At 37.5% G+C, this 25,644-nt stretch overlaps 1 long non-coding RNA gene and 1 pseudogene across 1 annotated transcript in view; one reads left to right on the top strand and one right to left on the bottom strand.

The window, feature by feature from the left end:
• The window catches only part of LOC147596299 (uncharacterized), a 562,863-nt gene that overhangs the window by 112,479 nt on the left and 424,740 nt on the right, over positions 1–25,644 (bottom strand). The window lies entirely within an intron of this gene.
• Positions 1,668–11,641, top strand: LOC104484910 (E3 ubiquitin-protein ligase Topors-like; annotated as a pseudogene).

Genomic DNA, 25,644 nt, shown 5'->3' on the forward strand with positions numbered 1-25,644 from the left:
CTATTACACCTTCAGTTTTGTATCAGAATAAGAAAGCTGGGTAAAATACTGACTTCATTATTTTTACTCTTATAAAAAGAGTAAACTGTTTGGAAGTCTTGGAAATACCCTGAATTAAGTTTACAGGCATGAAGAAGTAGCCCTGATACCCATAGACAAGATTTGTGCGACTGTTTTGTAGTATAAAATAAACAAGCAACGTAATTTACATTCAGTATGTTTGGTTTCTGAGAGTCTTGATTTTAAGTGCAAGGAGTACTTTAATTCTTCTGCCTCAGCAACATTGAAAAAAATGTTTGTTGTCTAATTCCAACATTTTCCATTATTGTCAGATCCATAAAATGGATTGTATTTTCATTCACAAGCCTTATTAGTAGAATTTTACAGAAATTTGATCCTATTTTGCTATTTCAGCATAAATTTGAACACTTAGGCTTGAAAATTGATAGTCCAGAGGTGAGTAAGTTCAATGAAGCATGTAGACTGGGCACAAATCACTGAGGTTATTTACTTGTCTTACAGTTTGTGAAGAATTTCTTAACCACAAAGAGACAGAAAACTTAAGCAACAGTGAATGTTTCAACTCCAGAACAGTTATTCTAAAAGAATATGTAAAAATTTTCTGCATGATCATGTTATACTTGACTCCCATTCTGTTATTATAGATACGAAATAGAGGTATTCTTGATCATTATAGTGATAATAGCCTAATAAATGCAATAGCTCTTCATCATATACACATTACATCATATTCCTAAAAGGATGTCTTCTTAACATTATTCTTTCAAAATCACTTCAGGACTCTGCTACAGCCTAAGACAGCAGTTCTACCAATGTGCAATGACAGCAGTGTGAGAATCATGCCCAGACTGCTTTATATTAATTCATGAAAGAGTATTAGAATCTTTGATAGGGGGAGGGGGTCAGAATCTATCTAAGGGATCTGTATTAGTTCTGGCAGCTGAATTGCACCTGTGAGTGAAAAAATGGTAATTGTACCATGTTATCAGCCTGCAACATTGACATTAATGTGTTACACCACTATACCATTACATGGATGGAAAAGTAATATTTGTCTTTGATTTCTTTTTTTTTTTTTACCAGGGAAAATGTTTTCTGTACAAGACACAGAACATAAAATACAAAAGGAGGAATATTTCTACAGATATCTACAGATACTAATATCTATCCATCATCTTTATTTTTGTTTTTTCTCTATTGGATGTATTTTACATTTTCCTTTTATGTAAACTTGTTGTATAGTCTTCTCAACAAAATCATGCACAACAGGCCTGGACAGCATTGTTCATCCACTAAACAAATTCAAGCTATGATGTCATTTGTCCTCTGTCTTTCACCATGGTAAACTCATTGTTAACTTCTGATACAGTTACTCAACCACCTTCGCAGCATCACTTCAGTCCTTTAACAACCTCTGTTTTCAAGTCTAGATCTCAAGTCACAACGTGTTTCCAAAAAGAGCTGCACAACATACTAACGTTTAGCATAGAACTAGCATCAATATTCCCAAGAACTATCTGTTATTATCTCAGCTTGTCTATCTCACTTTTAGTTTTTCTGGAAGCTGCCCTATTAAATAGTCAACACTACCTAAGGGAAGGCTGTTTATTAGTACTAAAATTTACCAAAAATATAAGATTATGACAATGACGAGTGAGTAAACATACTTATTTCCCCTTAAGTCTTACCATTTTCCGTACATTTAGAGATAGTTCAACTACTTCAAACATTTCTGTTAGGCATTTCCATGTGTTTATACCACTCTGTTGTATCAAAAAAAAAGTACACTGAAAGCTTTACTTGCATCCTTCTCTCATCTGTCCCTTCTCTACAGATAGTTTTAACCATTTAGAGTTGCAATCTTTCTCCAGCCTCTCAACTTCAGTAAAATAGCTATGTAACCATGTAGTATCTTCATCAATAAAAGCATGACCCTTTTTTGTGATTGTGTTTTTTGTTATTTGCATCTTCTGTTTTTCCATTAACCTGGAATGACTTGACAGGAACTATCTCATCAACTAGTTTGGACTTTTTGTTTTAACTTTCCTAACAATGTACAACACATTAAAAAGTTTTTCCACTGTGCAGTTACCTTTTATCTTTCTAGTTTTAGTGTTATTTCCTTCTGATCAAGTATTTCAGAGGCAATAGTCTCAGTCTTCTAAGGGAAATGGAATTTTCTACTCCATCTCCTAGTTTCAAATGCTTTCCTTCCTGTAGAATTGTAGATTGAAGGTGATAAATTTCAAGGGATGCTTTTTCTCAATCTGAATGAATCTTGACAAATCATTAATATCAGTGGGATAGGAAGTTTGTATTGTTTAACACAGCATATAGGAAGGACAGGGAGGAACCCATTGCAGATGAAATAAAAGTGATTCATTATGTTAATGAATCTAAAAAGAAAAACTGTTTAGAAACTTTTTACTCGAAGGAGCATACGGTATATAATTGACCAAAAACCTTGTTTCAGCAAACATATAAGTGGTGATATAAGTAAATGGCAAGGGGAAAAAAAGGCTGCCAAAATATCCCAACACCACCACATAATAGCATCATGTTGCAAGGAAGAGTGCCTTCTAACCAATGCTTGCTTTTCATGCTACACCATCCTGTAAAACCAGTCTTCAAGAACTGTTGTGTTTCTGAGCCAGCACACTGACTTTGAGTTCAGGGTTTGTGCAGAACACAACTTAAGAGACCCAAAAGCACAATTGTCCTGAAGGAGGTAAACTGATGACACTTCTGCTGAGTTAGCTTTATTCTGATCCTGTAACATAGCATACTTTCTTCCAAAGATGATTTTCTTTTGGTTTGAAACAAAAAGTGGAATTCTTTGATTTACACATTAACACAAAACAGTTACAGCCTCTCCCCCAGCATTAAGAAACGAGGAAAAGGCATGTATGTTAACCCTAGGATTTTGGACAGTTTCCAGTTTGGATAATTGCATTCTGTCTACTAACAATTCTCCTGCAGTTTCAATTAGATACAATGTTCTTTTTCACTGTCCTGAGCTGTGGTGCAGTATTGCTGTTCACTGTTTAACAGCTGCCACATTTCACTTGGGAGGTGCTTGCATTTCAGTATTTAATGAGATGAGCCTTATAACAGGGCTTTCAATTAGCTGCATTGTGACTTTTAAACTGCAATCTGTACCAGAAAAAAATAGATGCTGTGAGAAGGCAGAATTTCTCAGAAAAATTTCAAATAGATTAGGAAAGATGTCCTGACACAAAGATGCAGAGAGATCCTGAAAATCAGGGTTTCTATCCACTGAAATAAGCAGTAGGCTAGGGAGTCACACTCATTCCACCTTTCTTCTTTGAGCATATAGATTTTTGTTTTTTTTTTTTTTTACAGTTTGTGTAGGGAAGGCTGATCATAACCTCAGTCCACAGCTGTCAACATCTCCCACTTTTCTCCTCATATTGAAAACAAACCATATGTGCTTTTGAGTTCCATCAGAAGAAATAAAGAATGGGGACAGCTTTATCATATCATGAGTGAATGTGCTCTACTTAGCTCAAGCTGGAATGGGAGGGAGGTGTGACTATCATTGCTATGTGTTGGTATAAAGGAATGACCCTGACTAGGAGAAAAGCCTCCAGAATTTTTGAAAGAGAGCTCAAAGCAAAACAAAACTGAAGAAAATACTCATTTACATCAGTTGGAAAGTTACTGAAAGACTGGAGAAAATATTGTGTAAAAAATACTTTTGTCCTTATCATTACTTACGATCCAGGCACAGGTAATTTCTCAGTGTGGTGTTTGTGAATTTCGCTGCCTAGGTCTCCACAAAAATGTACAGAAGACCTGAAGGAACCATTCAGAGACTCAAAAGTCAGATTTCAGTATTCAAGATTCAAATTCAATCACTGAAAACTGGTGCAACACAGACATATTAAAGGCCATGTGGTAAAAGGCTGAGGTAGTCCCCAGTCTGTGCTGAGGCCCAGCATCCAAACTGTATGTGATTCAAAGGTTTTCACTGAGATTAAGTCCTGTCTATCACTTAGCAATGAAGGCCCACTAACAGTTGGGTCATACTATGTGCACTCCTCAAGTAGATTTTCCATTTCAGTTTCATCTGGAAGGTATCCCATTGGCAGACCCAGGACACAAAGTGAACCAAAGCCTGATCAGTGGAGACACTCAGAAGAGTAACTTCAAAAGCCTGGTCCAAAATCTAATGCTAATGCCAACACAGTGTTTGTAAAACGTTATTGTAACTCAGTTTATTTGTCAATCTTAAAATAAACAAAGCCAACTTTACATTTGCAGATGATGCAAACAAAAATGAAAGGCAAATGAATGAGATATGCATTCCAAGATCTCTAAATTCTGACTCTGGAAATAGTATCTCTAGAATGCTGATGTTTCTCGAACACTTATTTTTTTTACACTCTAAATACATCTGCAGATGAAGCAAGCCATAAAACTAACTGTGAGTTATTTATGATGTCAACAGATGACATGATGTAGCAAATGCTTATAATATAGCAAAACTCTAACAACAGACAGATTTTTAGAGATACCTACAGGAATTTTGTAGCAAGATAAGGAAAAAATAGGTATGCTTTTTCTTAAAATCAAACTATGGTAGAAAAGTATGACTATCCCTATTCAAATCTCTTCTGAGTTTCAATCAGCTACATATCAATATATTTCTCCAGCTTGGTTGATTCATTTCCCTTTTTTACTTTTCAGCTCCAGATAAAGAAATTACGGCATACTGATGACGGAAACTATGTAAACATGCAGATATACAGATAGCCATTTCTTGGAGCAATTTGAGATATATGTAATTTCTGAGTTTATCCATTTATCTGTCCAGGTCTACCTTGGATCTTAATGATCAGTATGTAATAAAAATCACAAAATCTTTACTTGTCATACAGCACCAACTACTATCGCTGAATTAAAATCTCTCTAGTAAGGAATTAAAACTTTTGTTGCTTTTCTTCCTTTTCAGACCAATAAATAGACAAAATTGTATGTGATACAGCCAAGTACATATCAGAGGAACAGTCTTTCCTGTATTCCTATAGGAAACAAGTACTCTTGCATACAAAATTTATTTCTAATATGTTCCATAAGGTTGAAATCTTCTTTCTTTTTACTAATCACTTCACCTCTCAACAAGCTTTGTTAGATCACTGAATCATGACGAGTGATTCTTTACATATTAAGATACTCAGTTCACACTGATGAACTAACAAATTAAAATGTAATATGAAATGATGACACTGAGCATATTAGTTCTTTTGATGTGGGGAAAGAATCCATAATTAGGCCAAGATTTGCCCTTTAATTAAAATATTATCACACTGATAATGCTGAATTAAATCCAGTTTTGAGGAATTCAGTGAAATAACATTAAAACACAAGAAACTATCACACATTTTTTGTCCTGAAGCAGCCATATTTCATTACACAGTACTGAAGGTTAGAAAGCAATCAAGTGTGTTTTGCCATCCCTGTCTCAGGATAAGGTAATTAGTCTGAGAGTTTGTCTCTCTCTCTCCCCCCCACCCCTCCTTATTTTTTTAACTGTGCTTACCCAAGAGGAAAATGAACCACAGTACTTATCAGCACAATGCATACATCAATGATACTGAAGGCAACTGACCATGGCTGGAGCCAGAGGTTAGCTGCAAATCCATTAGTGACTGAAAAAGAAATTTAAAAAAAAAAAATCTATGAATCTAGGCTATAGCTGAGTGATAAGTGTAGAAAAGTCACAAAACATGACAATGTAATTTGCATTAATATTGGATCAGAAAGGCTCTTAAAAGGCCAAGTAACAGAGGTGGAAAGTTATCTATGAGGGGACTGAGAATAAACTTTAAAAAATAGTAACATAAAAAATGCTTCAGTCATGTAGTTATTTGCACTCAATCTGAAAAAAAACCTAATTTTAACAAAAAAGCACCTTCTTTCACGGAAGGATGATAACTACCAGAAGATTATAAAAAGAATGAAATAATTAAAAGACCTTTAAGATCTTAAGTGGAACAGTGACCTCAGAAAAAAGAGACACTAATATTTCAGATTAGAAGTTGAAGATGACACATTAATTATAAAATAAATTGTATTATAGTTTTGGATTTGTTGTAGTCTTATTGATTCTGTTTTAATTAGAAGTTGTGCAAATTGGGTTTTAGTAATTCTCATTTTAATTTTATATCTTCCACAGAAGTCACCATAGTTAAAGGTTATTTATTTTTATTTATTTTATATTTTGCCATTAGCTATTCATACTTTGCAACCTCTTTAAAATTTCATGAAGTTTCATGACTGCTCTGTTTCTACTCTTACTACAAAATATTTCTTTTATTTATTACATAAAAATATTTCCACCATAGATTTGACTAACTTCTTCTTCTGGTCAAAAGAAACTATAAGAAGGAAGATGCATCATTTTATATACAGTTGCACTTGAAGGAAAAAAAAAACATTCATTTACCTAGCAATGATGTTACCAGATGGTCTTTGTATTATCTAATATTTTGACTTAAATAAATGCACATTTGTGGTCTATATCTTTTTTAGATCTTTGTTTTATCAGAAAAATAAACCTAAATCATTGTACCCAACAATTAATATGACAGGATAACTAAAAGTGATGCATTCAACATTTTATTGACTTCATTGAAGAATCAACTATAAATTCCTGCAAGATGGAAACCTCTTATTTATATAAAAGCAACGTAGGTAAAAGCTGGATGTCACAAAATCATTTTGTTTCTGTTAAATTATGCATACTGACCATTTAACTACTCAGTTATGAAATACAGTCAAATAGAGGTTGAATGCACAAGTTTTTGTTGTAAATGTCATCATTTATACAGTACATCAAATATGTCACCAAAAATCCAGCTGTCCAAACTATAAAAGGATGTTTGTAAATGCTGGTTGAAAAGCTTTGTACACTAATTTGTTAAGTTGACAAATTTATATAAATTACACCAATTGATATAATAAAAAATATATATTAAATCACTTCTTAAAAATAATTCTAAAAACAGAGAAATCACAGGCTTCAGTAGTAGTTACCGTTGTCCCTATCAAAGGAAAACCAAATATTTTTCAAACAGAATAGAAATTCAAGAAACTCGTATGTTTCTATAGCATTGTATAATCTTTTTCACTGAAAAGATGAGAGAATTGGGTTTCTATGACTATTTAGAAAAATAAGTGTCAGGAAACTGCTTCTTGTGACTTTTTCAAACTCTCTGCCATTGCAGTGATCTTTGCATGGAGGGCTATTTCAGGACAGATTGCACACAAAATGGAATATACCCTTTTAGATGTATTCTTTGCCGGGCACAAACCCATCACTTTTCTGTCCACTCATGTGTGTGCCTGTCCCTGTGTGTATGTTTTGTGTGTTTGTACAGCACACTTTTTTCCCAGCATTCAGCACGTGGTCACAACCTGCTCCTGGGCTTCCTGCAAAAGATGGCTTAATGACTTTTGCATAAGTAATTTAGTCACTCATTTCCACCAACTCATAATGCCTGAGTATAATATTGATACCTAAAATAACTTAGATTTATGGCTAAGCACAGTGGACAGTCTGACTAGAAAAAAAGGCACTGCATACCTGAGGACATGCATAGGAATGACATCTGGCTGTTTCTGCTAGTTATAAAACCATTGACTAACTTAAAGCGGAAAGTACCTCTGAAGGTCACCTAGGCCAACAGTTTCTATATGTGGTCCACCAATAGCAGCCAGCATTGTTGGCCCAGTAAAGCAGAAGTAGAGGGCATATGAACTGTACAGGCCCAGCAGAACTTTGAGACTGGTACTTAAGGTTAAATACTTGGTTTGTTTTTTTTTTTCCTTAAAGGATGGAACTAACCGTTCTAATATTTTTGATACGTAAAGGTTGGTCTGTTTTGGAAATGTGCCTCAGAGGATGTTAATCAAAATCTTAAGGAACCACTTCAAAAGAGTCATTTAAGTATTGGGAAGACAGAACAAGTGCTGCCTGCAGTCTTCAGGTATGCCAGTATGATTCAAGTTCCACTTAAAACTTCCAACAATTCAGAGTCTGGTTTTAACGTGAAACAGAGACCTGGAATTGCTTGAACAATTTAAAAATTACTCATTGCATGTACAGATCAGATAAATCGCAGCACATTACATACTAGTAGCAACTGACCCTGGAGTCAGCAGAACTCATAGCTTGCTGTGATGTCACAGGGTAATGAGCTTGGTGCAGGAGCAACCCCAGCAACATCATATATCTGGTTCTGCCAGTGCTTCCGAAGTCACTAGATCGGACTGCTGTCTGTCCTCTGACCATAAGCCTTACTGTGTCCCTCAGTTGCTTTTCTTGTTCATTTTCAAGATATCTTACTCTGTGGAGACACAGTCTTAATTCTGTGACACTAAGCAATATAGAAGAACCACTGAGCAGAAGCTACAGCATGCTGACTGCCAAGAGAATTGCCCAGAAGATCCACTTCCAGCTAGTTCCTCATATGTCTTATCCCCAAAGGGCTTTGCAGAAAGTCTGCAGCACAGGAACAGCTGCTGAACCTTGAGAGATTAAAACAGGACAGGGGAGAAACAACATCAGTAGGAAAAGTGGAATGTAGAACTGATAAGCAAATAGACGTCCTTTGGAAGACAGCAAGAACAAACACCAGTGTCAAGGCTGAGCTTCTAATGGTGGAAAGAATGTCAGTGTTTTACAGGACAGGAGGTGTCAGTTGCTGTATTTCTGACTTGTCTGCATTCGTAAGGGAACTGCTGTTTTAAGACTTTTGTGAATACATGATGCTACAGATTCCTATGTGCCCCTGAAAGAGGGGGTGTTGCAAATGAAGACCTCCACTTAAAATGGAGGAGAAAAGACAGTTCTGCTCTTGTTAATGAAGGCAGATGAGATTACTTAATTGGGGAGAGCAATTTTCTAGAAATGTAGTTCCTAAGTCTGCATATTTTTCAGAGTCCTTCTTTTCTGTGTTGGGATAAAATTTACTCATTACACCTACATTTCTTCTGTGTTCTGCAGAGAAACCAAGCAAAGTAGTTAGTGTTGTGTCGTCTCTTTGTTTGATCTTCTCTCAGTGCTGGCTAATACTGGCTTTTTTAACTTTAAAGACAGTGGTTATGAGTCCTTTTTTGTATAGACTTCGAGATTTTTTTTCTCTCTGGAAGAGTAATGGTCTTTCTGTCTCTTTCTTTTGTAGAACATTACTTCAGCAGCTAAGGAGTATACAAATGCCATAACTGAACATCCCCCACCTCCTTCTTCTTCTCACAACTTTTATCGCTAAGTGTGATGTCACATGACATGGGATATCCCTTTGGTTGATTGAGGTCAGCTGTCCAGCTGTCCAGCTCCCAATTTCTTGTGCACCCCCAGCCTACTGGCTGGCAGGGCTGTCTGAGATGCAGAAAAGGCCTTGAGGCTGTGTAAGCACTGCTCAGTGAAAACTAAAACATCCCAGTGTTATTAAGACTGTTTTCATCACAAATCCAGAACATAGCATCATACAAGCTACTATTTAACTCTATCTCAGCCAAAAGCAGTACCTCCGGTGACTCTAAATTAGCATCTCCTGATTCTAAAGCCCCATCTGCTTGCACCAGTTTGGCAACAGTGGCTAGCTAGATCACTGGTTCCAGAGGTTCTATTTCTGTTTGGTCCAGCAGGATGCCTACCCTGCATGCAGTCTGTCTACTCTCTTTTCCACAGAATTTGTGGTGAAGACGTCTTTAAGGAGTACATCCTCAGACCTTCAGAAAATAGCTCTTTTGCCAGCCCTGATGACTGGAGATTTCCTCACCATCATACCCTAAGGTGAGAATAACATAGTTCAGTTGAATTCATCACTCTTGGCCCATCTCCTTTTAACTTAGAAGCAGATGATCAGCATGTGAAATATGACTCTCCTGCTCCGTTGTATGATGAAGAGCACTGTTTAGACCCATCAGTTGTTACAACATCTCCATATAAGGCATATCCTCGAGAGCTAGATCACAGTTTGTCTGTGGTATTGATCAATCCCCCTTGGGTGATGAAACTCTAGGGCTAGCATAAGTTCTCCTCTACAGGTTTCAGAAAGTTCTGGTGTGGACTTTGCTGTGAAAAGAACTGAACAGTAAACTCAGTTGCAGGCTAATGCTGAGTTAAATGACAGTGACTGTTCTTTGGACAATTGTGTTATTGTGTGTTAAGCCATTAGTTGAGAGGATAACAGTTGAGCTGTATTTGGACACTAAGAAGTCCATCAGGGAAGAGAAAAGGGGTGATGTGAAGAAACAGCAGCCAACTCAGTTCCACCGTTGTAGTGACACTGAACCAAGCAGTTCTTTGCCATACTCCTCTATATACTCATATACTCAGAGAACGTAAGTAGGTTTAAAATCTGCTCATCCCCTTCAGTTAAGTAATCTTCTTCAGTTAAGAAGAAAGATGACAAGAACAAATGCAAAGTAAAAGATGTGTCTCCACAGGATTTGATCTGGAGTCCCTCTTTAGGAACAGACACAATGTGTTCTGCTTGTAATCACAGATTTTACAGAAAGGGAAAATCCTCAAATCCACAATCCTATTCACAGCACAGTCAAGGTAGTCATGGCCAAAGAAACAGAAAGCAGCATCATGGCAAAGGTCAACATAAAAGGAGATGATCCAGAAACAGACAGTAGCATACACAGGAGCACAAGAAATAAGAGGGTGTTGAGAACTCATGACACCAACACTTCTCAAGAAAGCCAGAGAGAGTCTCTAAGTCATGAAAGCACTACAACCACAGAAATAAGTAGATAATAAGCACGTATCAAAGGCCCTGGTAAAAGAAGCTCAAGAAGCATAGATGGTCATTGTTACTATAAAAAAAAAACCAACTGCTAAAGTAGATAACAGGAGGGTTCTGCTTTTTGTAGTCAAAACATGGTTGAAGATGTCTATGAATCCTTATGGAGGAGGAGAACTCAGTCTAATGCTCACTATTCAAGACGAGTTACTAGTCTATACAGTCTTTTACTGAATCATAGGTCTGCATAGCTGGAGAAGACTCTATGAGAGACATTATTCTTATTATGAAAGCTGCAGGTCAAGGAGTTAATCAAGCAATAGGTCAAGGACACCCTCTGGAAATACTGGTAGAATTAAAAGTGAAAAGCGTGTTGGAAAAAGGAAGTACAAAACTCACTACTTGGACAATGCGGTCAAGGATAGCACAACTCTAGAGAAAGAAGACGACTACAAGAAAATTTTATCAAAATTCAGTGATTGCTACAAAAATGAAGACAGCCTTTCAGACAATCAAGCATGTAGTGAGACAAAGTGTGAGAAAATGAAAAAAAGAGATGAGGAGTCCACGTGTGGAGACAGTCTACGAATGAAAAATGATACTATCAAATACATAAAAAGAAAAAGGAAAAGCATAAGAATAAACACCAGAAAGATCACATAAGTAACTCAGGATATACTTTTCCAGTTATGATTACAACTGATAGTGATATTGACAAGGAGCCAGAAAGTATTTAATTTGACAGCAGCATTACTTGGACAGGCACAACTCAGATAAATGAGAAGGAAAATGAGTCTCCATCTTCTTTTCTGGGAATGAAAGAATGTGAAGATATTTAGAGAGTCAGTGAAGAACTTGGAGTAGCCACCAAAAATTATAGTTTTACTACCACAAGAAGGATGTTAGATGGTGACATTAGAAATGCTGAAGTTGACTTTCAAGAAATAGCAACTGATCAGAGTACTGTTGTAATTAATACATCCTCAGTCTTCAAACAGAAGTTGTAACTAGCCATGTTCAAGGCACACAAGCAGCATTCTCCAGTCAACTGTCTTCTTCTAGAAAGGACTTTCTTTCTAGAGCATCCAGAGAAACCACCATTGATAATAAGACTGTCAAAGAGATTTGTCAATAAATTCTGTTGGTCTGAATACCCAAGATTAAAAAGACAGAGAAAAAATTATAGAAAGAGAAAGAGAGAGAGAAAGAGAGAGGGAGGGAGAGAGAGAAAAATAGAAAGAGAAAGAGAAAGCAAACCAAAAGCAGGAAAAAGCAAAAGCAAAAGCAAAAGCAGAAGAAAAGGCAGAATAAAAATAAAAATAAAAAAATAAAAAGAAAAGAAAAAGAAAAAGAAAAAGAAAAAGAAAAAGAAAAAGAAAAAGAAAAAGAAAAAAAAAAAGAAAAAGCAAAAGAAAAAAGCAAAAGAAAAAGAAAAATAAAAAGGAAAAAGAAATAGAAAAAAAAGAAATAGAAAAAAAGAAAAAAGAGAAAAAGAAAAAGAAGAAAAAGAAAAAGAAAAAGAAAAAAGAGCATAAACAGGGAATAGCAAACAGAATGCAGAGTAAAATGCTGGGGACATCCCCACTCACACACACTTGGATACAATCATAGTTACAACCAACCTGGTGTGCCAATCCCCAGGTGGCCAGGACAGAGGCCCCGGCGGGTTGGGGTTGCTGAAGCAGGCAGTGTCAGCATAACAGATGCTGCCAGCAGTGCTGTGCCTCTGCCCTTGGAAAGCTCTTGGGCCACCAGACTGAGCTCCTGCTAGAAGCTCCTGGGCTGCCTGGCCAGTTCTCCACTCTGCTGCAGAAAGGCTGTACTCATGTGGCCTAACTCTTTCTATGCTTCCTGCCTGGGATGAGCAAATCCCTTTTCTGGGGCTGGGGAATGTGGGGTGGTGTCAAGTCTTTGGCCAGGTCTCACTCATACCTCATCCATCACCCTGGGGAGCTATGAACATCATCTCAGTACACGTTGCAGCACAGACAGCATAGGGGTCTAGAACAGTAGCTCCCCAACAACACTGGCTAGTTATCCACTGGCAGAAGTTTGAGCCTGGATACCAGAGCAGTTTTACACCCCTCTAGTGCCTTCAGTTTTCTAAACAATGGTTGGTAACCATGGAGATTCACCTGCTGAAGGAGAAAATAAGATGGCCACTGCTAAGATACCTGGACAGTGTCCACCTTCAGGTATACTTTGGTGGACACTCAAATCATGGTCATGGTCATGGAAAGCATATGCCTAATGCAATTGGAGAAACCCTGATGCTCTCCTTGTCAATGAATAGTAACACTTTGCAAGTATAGTTCAAAACTCACAAAATGGACTACTGGATTGCAGTATGATGTATCACAGGAAGGTTATGAAAGCATACCCTAGGTAAAATTATTTCAATGGAAGCATTTAATTCCATTAGCAGTGCTAAAGTATTCCTAGTGTACAAATCTAATCTGTAGGACTAGGAGACACTTCCCAGTTCCAGGATCTAGGGGCTCGTCTTTTTTTATTGAATATTTCAAAGCACCACAAATACTTCTTTCCTCTCTCCTCCCATAGTCCAGTTTCTTTTGATTGGAGACACGCAGCCGTGCAAGAAAGGGAGCATGCAATATATACCAACAGGTCCTGCTGTGTTAACAAAGATATAGGCACTGTTCCCCCAGATAAATTGCTTTTTTCTTAATGTAATAAGTATGAGACTGGCAAATAATAAATAACTTTGTGTTTGGAAAATCTGTATGTGAACTAATCAGATTCACAGACAATTTCACAGCTTTCTCTGAGCATTTAAAAGAAGTCCCTAAGAGACAGAAACATGCAGACAAATGTTATAAGGAGTTAATTCCAGGAATTCCACATATAGTTTACAGATTATGAAACCACTGATCTTTAGTTTTTGTTTCTGAGATCATTTCAATTGGGATAGTAACAGACTTGATTTCCACTAATTTAAGTCCAAAATCATTGTATATTTATTTATTTTAAGATAAGATTCTTATGTTTTCTTTTTGAGGATGTATTCAGCCTTTACTCCAGATAGATGATGAATGCTGCAAATACCTACTAGCATTGGAACATCTGTACTCTTGAGCATAGTTCTTTGTCATCAATGTTCGGAAGATAAGTTTTAAAATTCACTGGCTTACATAATAGGTGCTAGCTTATCTTTCTATATACTGAAATTGTATATAGAATGACTCCTGTAACCAAGACCTCTTTGCTTCCCTCCTGGGGTGGTCGTGGACTCTCAGAACAGTAGATGATCATACACTTAAGAATTCAGAGAGCTAAATAAGAAATTTAATTTAACCTTGATGCCATGAAAAAGTACTCTTTCTCCAGAGTTTGAACAAGGCTTTTTTTTTTATTTTTTTTTTTCCCACTAACTTTCTCTCAGTGTTGAAAAATAACGATATCACAAATGTACAAACCTGGGCAGAGCTAAGAAAGTGTTTATTACTGTACTACCTATTGGAATTGTAGTGCAGTGGAAACAGAAAATAACAATAAATACTATATTTTTAAAAATACTATTCTTCAAAAAGACTGTAATTCTTGGTATCTAGCTGCTATTAGAGAAGCCACATCATGTCAGACCAGAAGCACATCCAGCAAAATACTCAAGAGCGGGCAACAGCATAGGCAAAGGTTAGTATACAAAAGCTAAGCATGGAATATTTCCCTAGTATACATTCTTAGCTTTCAGTTTGCAATCTTCAAATATATGTCAAACTTCTATGCTTAGTAGTGTAGTACAGGTGACAGGATATGTGCCATAGATGCATAAATATTTTAGTATTCTTTCTGAAGTTCCATTGTAGTACACTGAAAGATAATAAGTATTACTGTAAGTACTTGGTATTCCCCCTTGTTCCTCTTAGATTGTAGGAATATGTATAAAAAAAATCCCATAAAATAAAAATTTTGAGTTCTATGTCAAGTGTGAGCTCACAGCCAAATATGTAAACTGTGCAAATTAGAAATATGGACTGACCGTATAATTAAAATGTTTATAATTATAATTTTGCTGTTAAACCAGAAAATATTTTCAACATTCAATTATCCATTCACTAAGCTGTTGAATAGGTTATTTTTCTTCCTGTTAACAATAAAGTACAAGATAGTCAGGCTTGTTTACCTATCAGTATGCATATTAATAATATCTTTCATTTTAACTGAGGGATTGAAAAATTGGGGTGCTAAAAGGAAAACTAACATTAGACAGAAGGATAGACAAAGGTACATACTGTATGAGATCAAGGAATTTGGTGTTAAAGAACATAGCTCAATTTACCCTAGAGAACCAAAAATAAAATCACTATTGGTTCTTGGCTGATGCTCCTTCTAGGAGCAGAACATGGAGAATACGCATAAATCGTAACATCACAACTCACAACTTCAATAAATGGCAATTATTTATAAATTACTGAAGGTTTCTTTTATTTGATACTTGCAGTATTGCCAGGTTAGCAGGTTATGAAATAATGGTATTAACACTAGGCGCAGAAAGAAGCAACTAGTTTGTGGTGTAAAGGTTCTACAAAAAACGACCATTAGTCTTTCCTTCCTCCCTGCTTGCCTCTATTCCCTTCCCCTAATAACTCAGTGATGGATTTTGGAATTAGCAAGCAGCCAAATGGTATTTTCCATTAAATTACAATTATTTCTAACAAATTACATTTTTACACTAATTTTTTTTCCTCTGTCTCCTTTTAAAAATATTGTGAAATATATCCATATTGCAAAATGAGTTTAATATATCCAATCAAAAAGGTTCAGAAATGCATTTTGGAGTACTGTGATACTACAATACCAAGACTGCCACAAGAACAAAGAGTTTTGTTTTGTGATATTTCTGTTCTTATTGTTCTGAGATTGTCATGAAGATGGATGCTATACAGTTTCCTGCTTTATTTTGGCAGCCTTTGTTATGAATATGGTCTGATTTTGTGCCAACCTTTGTCACTAGAATAAGAATCAGAATACATTATGAAAACTAAAATGTACTAAGCATTAAAATTCTGTGATAGCTCATTCTTGTGACAAAGAGATCACTGGGAAAGAATGGCACAAAATTAATCAATTATAGTGACAGTCTCACGATTGTAATAAGAATAGAAAGTGGAACTACATTTTGTGCATTTACATAACGGAGAAACGGTTTTAAATTAACTCATTCACATCTGGACATTCACCTCTTTTACTGGAAAACTAGAATTATTATTCTTTGACTAATGACCACAGATAGTAAATGTACTCTGATATTTTTTTAAAAAAATGCAGTTTCTGTTTATTTTTCTGTCATTCGCCAACATTATCATAATCTCTTTCTAATATATATATTTGTACTTTTTCTCCCAGAAAGAGAAAAGTTTCACCAGCAGCTCCTAGTTCATAGCTATATACTCTGGAAGTGCAGTGAGAAGGAAGGCAAAAATGCTCCTTTGGAAATTAAAAGAAAAGAAGGATTTTTTTACTGTCTGAAATGCTCCTCTTAAAATTCTTACATTCTTATATTCATATTCTTATATGCATATATTTTTTTCAGATTATTTTATCTCTTGCTTATTCCAATTAAAAAGAATACATCAAAAAGCAATTATTTTCAGGAATATGAGAAAAACCAAAAGATAATGGTATTTAGAAAACTCCTCTGTCTGGTTATTGATTCTTTCTTCTTTCCCTGGTTATAAGGTAGAATTATCAAACTCCAGCAAGAGCCCAGGCATATAGATCAATGGTTGAGACCTGACAGTACAGATTCTTTTAGACTGGTGATTAAAATGATATACTCTTCTTCTTGGCCCTGCCTACATGTTTATGAAAATCAAAGAAAATAAAATGTTCCTTGGTTTCAGTGATTCTGCTGCTTCATTAGATCTGTGACTATGCAACTGGAAAATTATATAGAGCTTTGCTTGTTAGCTGGATTATCTAACAAAAAAAAAAATAGAGTTCTGGAGACTTCTCTCCTACTTTTTGATTTTTTTCCATCATAGTACAGTTTCCTAGAGTTGAACGTGGGATCTAATATGAAACTAACCTTCTTTATGGATAAATGTGGTTGTCAGGTTATTATGGTGGTCCATTTTCTCTTCATTAGGATTGTCTTACAGTGAGCAAATTATATGAAGTAGGGCTTCTAATATAATAAAAATTATTAACTATTAGGAAATAGATTCCTTTCCTCCTTCCTGCCAGAGTTCACTGCAGAGATACACAAGTAAAGATGCTCACAGAAATGTCAAGTCTCAAGGAAATGGGCACACAATTATGTTTGGGTCATTTTTAAATAGTTTTGAATTAATACATAAGGAAGAAAAAGAATTTACCTCTAAAATTATTTTTTACTACTGATAATTTTCCTTTTGTTATGCAACTTACTAAAAGTTATCAATAATGGAGTTTACACAGTTGCCACATGACCATCAAAACTAATCTGAGTTTTACTTATTTTAGCTTAAGTATTTTTGCTATGCAATTCATGTTGGTACTATTGCTAAATCTATTTTTAATAAACATTCTAGTAACAGTGGTTAAAAAATACTTTTTTTTTATCAGTGAAAGTGTGGAATGAAATGCAAAATCGAGCAGGCAAAAATAACCTTCTTCATTTTGGAACCTCAAAATATTTTGACTGAATGATATCCAGCCAAATTGAGAGGATAGAAGAAAAATTTTGTATTTAAAATTAAAAATGGAAGCCAATAGCAATTTTTTTTTTCTCCTTTTAATATTTTTGACAGTTTCGTTAATTGGTAAGTAGGACAGTGAACTTTTTAAAATGTATGGTAAATAAAGTGATGGTTCTTAGACTATATTATTAAAAATTAATTTCAGACAGTAAAAGAAATTCTTCATAATGTAAAATACAAGTAATCATTTAAAGGAATATACATAGAGTATTTCCAAATAAAACCTCTATAATTGTGATAGATCTTGATTTTCTACAAATTCCTTATTTTATTTTATATGCTGTTGTACTTTCTTGATGGTTTGGTAAGATATTATTTAATTCCTACATCTTTATTTTCTCCTATATCTTAGGAGGAAAGATAAAGAAGTTGCAGAAAATTACCTTGTCCTTCACAACAAAAGACTAATGAGAGACCGCAGGTGATCATTGTGTTCATTCCAATAAGTGACTGTCTTGGTAATTCATAGCATTAGGAATCGGTCTTGGAAAAGCTTCTTTCTTGGTTTTGTGACTTACCCACTAACAGGCAAAAGTTACACCAGATGAATTACTTTATTGGGCTTTTTAAAATCTTTCAGAAAATTTTCATGTCTTTATATACACATCTCATAGCTAAAGGCTTCAGGAGGCAGTTGCCTTCCTTTGACAAATAAAGTTTCTGTAAAATCACAAAAGCATATCTTTAATAAACTTGCTTGAAACAGATAATTTTTACTGAAGCAGATAGCAGCTGATATCCCTGATCTAGTTGAATCGTTAGAGGAATAGAGCTAAAGGCTGCACAAATGCCATTGTTGTATCTCTAAAGGAGATAGAATGATATATTCCAGTTGCTTCCTAGCTCAAATTAGTGTAGTGCTAAGCCCTGTATATGTACACTTGCATAAACACTTAACTGGTGTGAAAGTTAAAATAAAAGGCAAATCTAATATTTTTCCATAAAACATTAGAACTTATTTATTTGTTTTAAGAAATTAAAATGTGATTTGCTATGTATCACGCTGTACGCACTCTTGCCTTGTGTGTGATCCCAGGATAGATCATCAGATTCTCAAGGATCCACAGAGCTGAACACTTGAGCTTAATTTGCCCATGGGAAATAGTGCGCTAACTAATAGTATCATCCGATTAAGTCTTCTCAGGCAATACTTGTGCTTGGTGGCCATAACATACGAAACTAACATCCCACAACAAAATTAAAATTCAGTGTGATTATCTCAGATGATGATAACATGCTCATAGCATTTAGTCCACTCAAGCATAATACAGTATTCTGATCATAAAAGTAAACTATCTGTCAAAACTTGTATTAAATTCAAGATAAGATGGTTTTCACTAGTTTTTACATTTTACATCCTTTCAAAAAACATTAAAGAAAATTTAAAAATCCAAAAATAACAGAAATTCTCTAAACTTTTGAAGTTGCAATTAATTTATTGAAGCTGAGAGCTCTCATTCTAACACACTAGTATTTTGCAGAGCTAGATGAATGCCTGACTAATAAGATTCACAGTATCTTCAAATTTTGGACAGTGAAGGATGGTTCACATATTTTGGGCTAACATGATTCAGATTCAGTAAGGATTTTTTACTGCACAACAGCCTCTGGATCTGCTATTAATTATTCTAAGGCATCTCTCTTTCCTCTTTCCTTTCAGCTATATTTTTCCCGATTTACATTGCTGGGAGACATTTGTGCCACTCTTGGTCTTTGGATTCCACTCTCTGGAGTGCTAATGAAGAACTCAGCAATGTGCTGAGTAGACAAAAGAGAAGAAAGTGAAAGATCATATCCTGGAAACCTTTTTGCTCTATTACGTTTGTCATGGCACAAGAGAACAAGTATGGGGAAGTGAACAATGTACTTCCAAATACTGATTTCTTTTAGATTTTGCTGACTTTGAAGAGGAGAATCTCAGCAGGGTGCCTAGGAGTGCACAGAAAGAGAACTGAGCTTTTAAAGTTGAATTTCCAAGAGACTAAGCCCCAAAGATCCCCAAAGCCAGGCAAAAGAAAACAGCATTGTTCACTGCAGTTCAATTCTCTTGTGGACCCTTTTCAACAAAACTCAGTTTTCTTTTTTCTTCTTCTTTTTTTTTTTTTTCCATAATGACACTTGTCTTGTCCTTTCTTTCTTCTAGAGGCAGTACAGTTTCTCAGTGGGAAACGTAACATTCTGAATAAGGTGTTATGAAAGCTCAGACAGAAAAAAAAAAAAGTTACAAAAGAAATAGAGAAAGGAAATGAGGAAAGATCTAATAAGGTAAAAGGAATATAGGAGAAGGTAGAAAGAGTTATGGATGAATTAAGAAAAATCTGAAAAAACTTGAAATAAAAAATGATTCAGACATATCTATGTTCTTATGTAAACCTAGAGGGTGACAGGTTGCTGTTTCCATAGGTCAGTTTGCACAAGGAGCTGGGACACAGCCCTTTAACTCTCACAGTGTAGAAGGAGAGGCAAAGGAGAAGATATTGCTGATAAAGAACTGTGAAAGCAAATGAATCTGTAGCAGTAAGAGTGACATTGTTAGGCTTTAAACAGGGAAGTGTGTTGTGATGTTAAGCTTCGTCAAACAGCAAAAGGTCCACCCAGCTGCTCACTTACTCCCCCTCCTCTGCAGGACAGAAGAAGATAAGATGAAAAAAGCTTATCACTTAAGGTAAAGGCAAGGACATAACTTACTAATTACTGTTATGAACAAAACAGACCTGGTTTGTCACAAATACAGTCTGAAAGGAGAATGGATTATGAGGAGCCCTGAGAGAAGGACTTGAGAGTTGCAGTGGATGAGAAGCTCAACATGAGCTGGAAATCTGTTTGCCACCCAGAAAGCCAACTTAGAATCATAGAATCATAGAATCATAGAATGGTTAGGGTTGGAAGGGACCTTCAAAGGTAATCTAGTCCAACCCCCCTGCAAGAAGCAGGGACATCCCCAACTAGATCAGGTTGCTCAGAGCCTCATCCAGCCTGGCCTTGAACGTTTCCAGAGATGGGGCCTCCACCACCTTTCTGGGAAACCTGTTCCAGTGTTCTATAACTCGCATCGTAAAAAAGTTTTTCCTAATTTCTAATCTAAATCTACCCCCCTCTATTTTAAAACCATTACCTCTCGTCCTATTGCAACAGGCCCTACTAAACAGCCTTTCCCCATCTTTCTTATAGGCCCCCTTGAGGTACTGGAAGACCGCTATCAGGTCTCCCTGGAGCCTCCTCTTCTCCAGGCTGAACAGCCCCAACTCTCTCAGCCTGTCCTCATAAGAGAGGTGCTCCAGCCCTTTTATCATCTTTGTGGCCCTCCTCTGGACCTTCTCCAACTGGTCCATGTCCTTCTTCTGCTGGGGGCTCCAGAACTGGACACAGTACTCCAGGTGGGGTCTCACCAGGGCAGAGTAGATGGGGAGAATCACCTCCCTCCACCTGCTGGCCACGCTCCTCTTGATGCAACCCAGGATGCGGTTGGCCTTCTGGGCCGCAAGGGCGCATTGCCTGCTCATGTTAAGCTTCTCATCCACCAGCACTCCCAAGTCCTTCTCCTCAGGGCTGCTCTCAATCCATTCCCCGCCCAGCCTGTATTTGTGCCTGGGATTGCCATGACCCAAGTGCAGGACCTTGCACTTGGCCTGGTTGAACTTCATGAGTTTGGCATGGGCCCACCTCTCCAGCCTGTCAAGGTCCCTCTGGATGGCATCCCTCCCTTCCAGCGTGTTGATGGCACCACACAGCTTGGTGTCGTCGGCAAACTTGCTGAGGGTACACTCTATCCCACTGTCCATGTCACCGACAAAGATGTCGAACAGGGCCGGGCCCAGCACGGACCTCTGAGAGACGCCACTCGTGACCGGTCTCCACCTGGACATCGAGCCGTTGACCACCACTCTCTGAGTGCGGCCATCCAGCCAACTCCTTATCCACCGAGTGGTCCGTCCATCAAACCCATGTCTCTCTAGTTTAGAGAGAAGGATGTTATGCGGGACACTTCATCCTGAGCTGCATCAAAAGCAGCATGGCCAGCAGTTTGTGGGAGGTGATTCTCCCTCTCTACTCTGCTGCCATGAGATCTCACCTGGAGTACTGTGTCCAGCTCTGGAGCCCCAAGATAAGAAGGATGTGGACCTGTTGGAGCAAGTCCAGAGTGGGGCCGCAAAGATGATGGGAGGGCTCGAGCACCTCTGCTACAAGGACAGGCTGAGAGAGTTCAGCCTGGAGAAGAGAAGGCTTCAGGGAGACCTTTTTGCAGTTTTTCAGTACCTAAAGGGGGCAAATAAGAAAGATGGGGAGAAACTCTCTTGCAGATCCTGTTCTTATAGGATGAGGTTAATGCTTTTAATATAGAGGGAGGTAGATTCAAACTGGACATCACAAAAATTTTTTTTCCCAGTGAGGGGAGTGAAACAGTGGAAGAGATTGCCCAGAGAGCTGATTGATGCCCCATCCCTGAAAACATTCAAGGCCAGGTTGAATGGGCCTCTGAGCAACCTGATCTAGTTGGGGATGTCCCTGCTCCTTGCAGGGGAGTTGCACTAGGTGATGTTTAAAGGTCCCTTCCAACCCAAACTATTGTATGATTCTATGATTTGGGGAAAATTAATTTAATTTATTGCCCATTAAAATAGGTCCAGGTACTGAGAAACAATGACAAACATTAAGAAAACCCACCTTTCTTTCCCCCTCTCTCAGGCTCAACTTCCTTCTTCAATCCTTCCTCCTCTAGTTGCCCCAGGCAGTATATTTGGGGTGGGGGTTCAGGACACAGTGGTTTCTCTCTACTGCAGCTTCCTCCTCACTCTTTTTCACCTGCTCCAGTGTGTATGTGTGTCCACAGGCTGGAGGCAAGTCTCTACTCCAGCACTTAGAGCACTTCCTCACTCTCCTGTGGCTCTTGTGTTCACTCTTGTATTTCCCATTATTTTTCACTCCTCTGACTGCCCAGCATCTTTGCCCTTTCTTAAACATGATTTGCCTGAGGAACCATGATATTTTCTGAGGAGCTCAGATGTGCTGTTTGGTAGGTTCACTGGAGGTGGTTGGAACCAACTGTGTCCAGCATAGAGCAGCCTCCAGCCTCTTTTCACAAAGACCACTTCCACAGCACTCACTGCCAGCATCTGGGCACCTGCATGGGATGTACAGCTGTTCACTACTGAGTGATGTGAACGTTGCAAGTAGCCTTGCAGAAAGAGGAGCAGCTTAAGGGTTGCATGAGGGGGATCCATTCCAGCTGTAGGTTGACAAGGTTCAGGCTATTTACGGTCTGGGGACCTATACCTTTAGGACCTGTTTCTTGAGGGAGACTAACCAGGCAGGCTTCACCTGTTTCGACTTCGAATTTTTAGGGTTCAAGAGGAACTGTCTTCGAGAAGTGACAAAACTGCAGTGCAAACCTAACAGCAGTATGGTCCGCTTTTAGATATTTAATTCAGACACCTGAAGCACTGAGTACCTTATACACGACTGTAAGGTACTTGGTGTACATGACACCAAGTTGGGTGGCGGTGTTGATCTGCCTGAGGGTAGGGAGGCCCTTCAGAGGGATCTGGATAGGCTGGATCACTGGGCTGAGCTGAATGGCATGAGGTTCAACAAGGCCAAGTGTCAGGTCCTGCACTTTGGCCACAATAACCCCATGCAGCGCTATAGGCTGGAGGACTGTGAAGAGGAAAGGGACCTGGGGGTGTTGGTTGATGCTCAGCTGAACATGAGCCGACAGTGTGCCCAGGTGGCCAAGAGGGCCAACGGCATCCTGGCCTGCATTAGAAATAGTGTGGCCAGCAGGAGCAGGGAGGTAATCATCCCCCTGTATTCGGCACTGGTGAGGCCGCACCTTGAGTATTGTGTTCAGTTTTGGGCCCCTCACTACAAGAAAGACATTGAAGCCCTGGAACGTGTCCAGAGAAGGGCAACAAAGCTGGTGAGGGGTCTGGAGCACAAGTCTTATGAGGAGCAGCTGAGAGAGTTGGGATTGTTTAGTCTGGAGAAGAGGAGGCTCAGGGGAGACCTCATTGCACTCTATAGCTTCCTGAAGGCAGGTTGTGATGAACAGGGGTTTGGCCTCTTCTTCCAGGCAACAAGCAGGACCCGAGGAACTGGCCACAAGTTGTACCAGAGGAGGTTTAGATTGGACTTGAGGAAAAACTTTTTCTCTCAAAGAGTGGTAAGGCACTGGAACGGCCTGCCCAGGGAGGTGGTGGAGTCTCCGTCCCTGGCAGTGTTCAAGAGGCGGCTTGATGAGAAGCTACAGGATATGGTTTAGTAGCTGTGGCAGCAATGGTAGTGGGAAGACGGTTGGACTAGATGATCTTATAGGTCCCATCCAACCATGTGATTCTATGATTCTATGATTCTATGATTCTACTCAGTGGTGTCCTTTTCTTTTTTTTTTTGTTTGAGTTTATTTCTCATCAGTCCTAATCCTAACTGAGAAAAAAAAAAAGGAAGGTTTTTTGGGTTTTGGTTTTTTCTTTTAAAATCTGATTTTAGCAGATATTTTTTTGTTTGATTTTCCTTGGTTTACTGATACCTAACTGCGGAATAGAAAGGCTATTCTGCAGACCTTTATAAATGCACTGAAAAGTGCTTAAATACAGACAAACATCATCATGAATGTAGGTTGTTTTTATTTGCTTTTTGTAGCTTTGTGATCTATATAGATCAATTGGACAAGAAAACTCTTAAGCCAAAGTATTAAAAGCAAAAAAAATCACTGCAAATCTGTGACTGGAAGTAGGTTTTAAGCATGACAATTTGACTTAAAATAGCAAAGCCAGCAATTATCAGCAATGTGTGGTAGAGAACAGAAAGCAATGCATTCAGTTCTGAAAATGATCTTGTCTTTTTTTTTTTTTTCTCTTCACTTATTTTAGTTCTCTAGGATGTGAAGGCCCTCTAGTTCCAACTCAAAATAAACAGATTTGTTTGTGTTGAAATTCTGTGCACTTTGCAAGATGTGCCTTTATAGTAAACATTTTTTAGAAGGGGAATTAGCTCTGAAAAGACTTCATGTGAATATGTGGTCTGTATCAAAATCACACATTTGGTATTGATCCAAATTTTTCATTATCCATCTGCACATTTAGAATTAAGTAGGAATGGCCAACTTCTTTCTATATGTGTACTTATACCACAGAAATGAGATCAAACCTATTGAAAACATCTGAGAAGAGCAGGAATTGAGCCCTCCTCCATCTGCATTTTGGTGATACACTTCATATCTTTTGAGGATTTCTTCTGAGAAGCATTTGGAATGATGCCCACTCGAAGCCAGTGAAGAATCCACTAACATTCCAACATCTGTTTTGTCTAACCTTTAGTGTTTAACAAAGAAAGATGCTAAAGGGATATAGCAGAGGGATGGTGCTTGTGAATTTACAACTTTAGGTTGCTTGAAAGTGTTTTATTTTTGGAATTGTTTTAATGTGTGTTTTACCTACATGGGTATATGCACATACATACAATTGCTCTCCTAATGTTTTAAATAAATGTTATTTCTCTAAGAAAATAATTAAATTCATTTAAGGAATGTGTATAAACCACGTGACATTCATAACTAAGTGTCTCATCCCCCTCCTGATTAATATTTTGTAGAATGCATATTTAAAATATTTTTACATCTTTCCTCTATAGCTTGCTAGAATCTTTCTTTTTAGAAGTCACGTATTAGCAAAAGAGATGTCACTTCTAGCAATTTCTGTCTTTCGGTAATCTAAGTTGTTTTAGGTATATACATTTAAAGAAAAAAAAAAAAATCCCCCAAACACTGAAACCATTACCGTGTTACTTTTCTTGTATCTTGGAAATCAATCTAAGGGTTAAAGTTCCCTTTTTTTCCATTTGAGTTAAAAACAGTTGCCACACTGCCACCTTATGGCTAACATAGATTTTAAAAGTAAAAACATGTCTCCTACCGAGCTTGTGTTCTGATACTTCAGCATTTCATGTGGTTTCCACTGTGTAAGTAGAGAATTAAACAATAACCTCTCCTGAGAAGCAACTTAACCTCTAGTTTAAATTGAAACATCGTTACCTGACTGGCTTTGTCTCTCAAATTGTAAGAACAGAGTACAAGACAGGGCACACAGGAGGCTTAAAATTGGGCAGGCAACATCTAATCTCATTTTTACAATGATGTCAAACTG

The sequence above is a fragment of the Chlamydotis macqueenii genome, chromosome Z (assembly GCF_036417535.1).
Source record: "Chlamydotis macqueenii isolate bChlMac1 chromosome Z, bChlMac1.mat, whole genome shotgun sequence".
Taxonomy (NCBI): Eukaryota; Metazoa; Chordata; class Aves; order Otidiformes; family Otididae; genus Chlamydotis; species Chlamydotis macqueenii.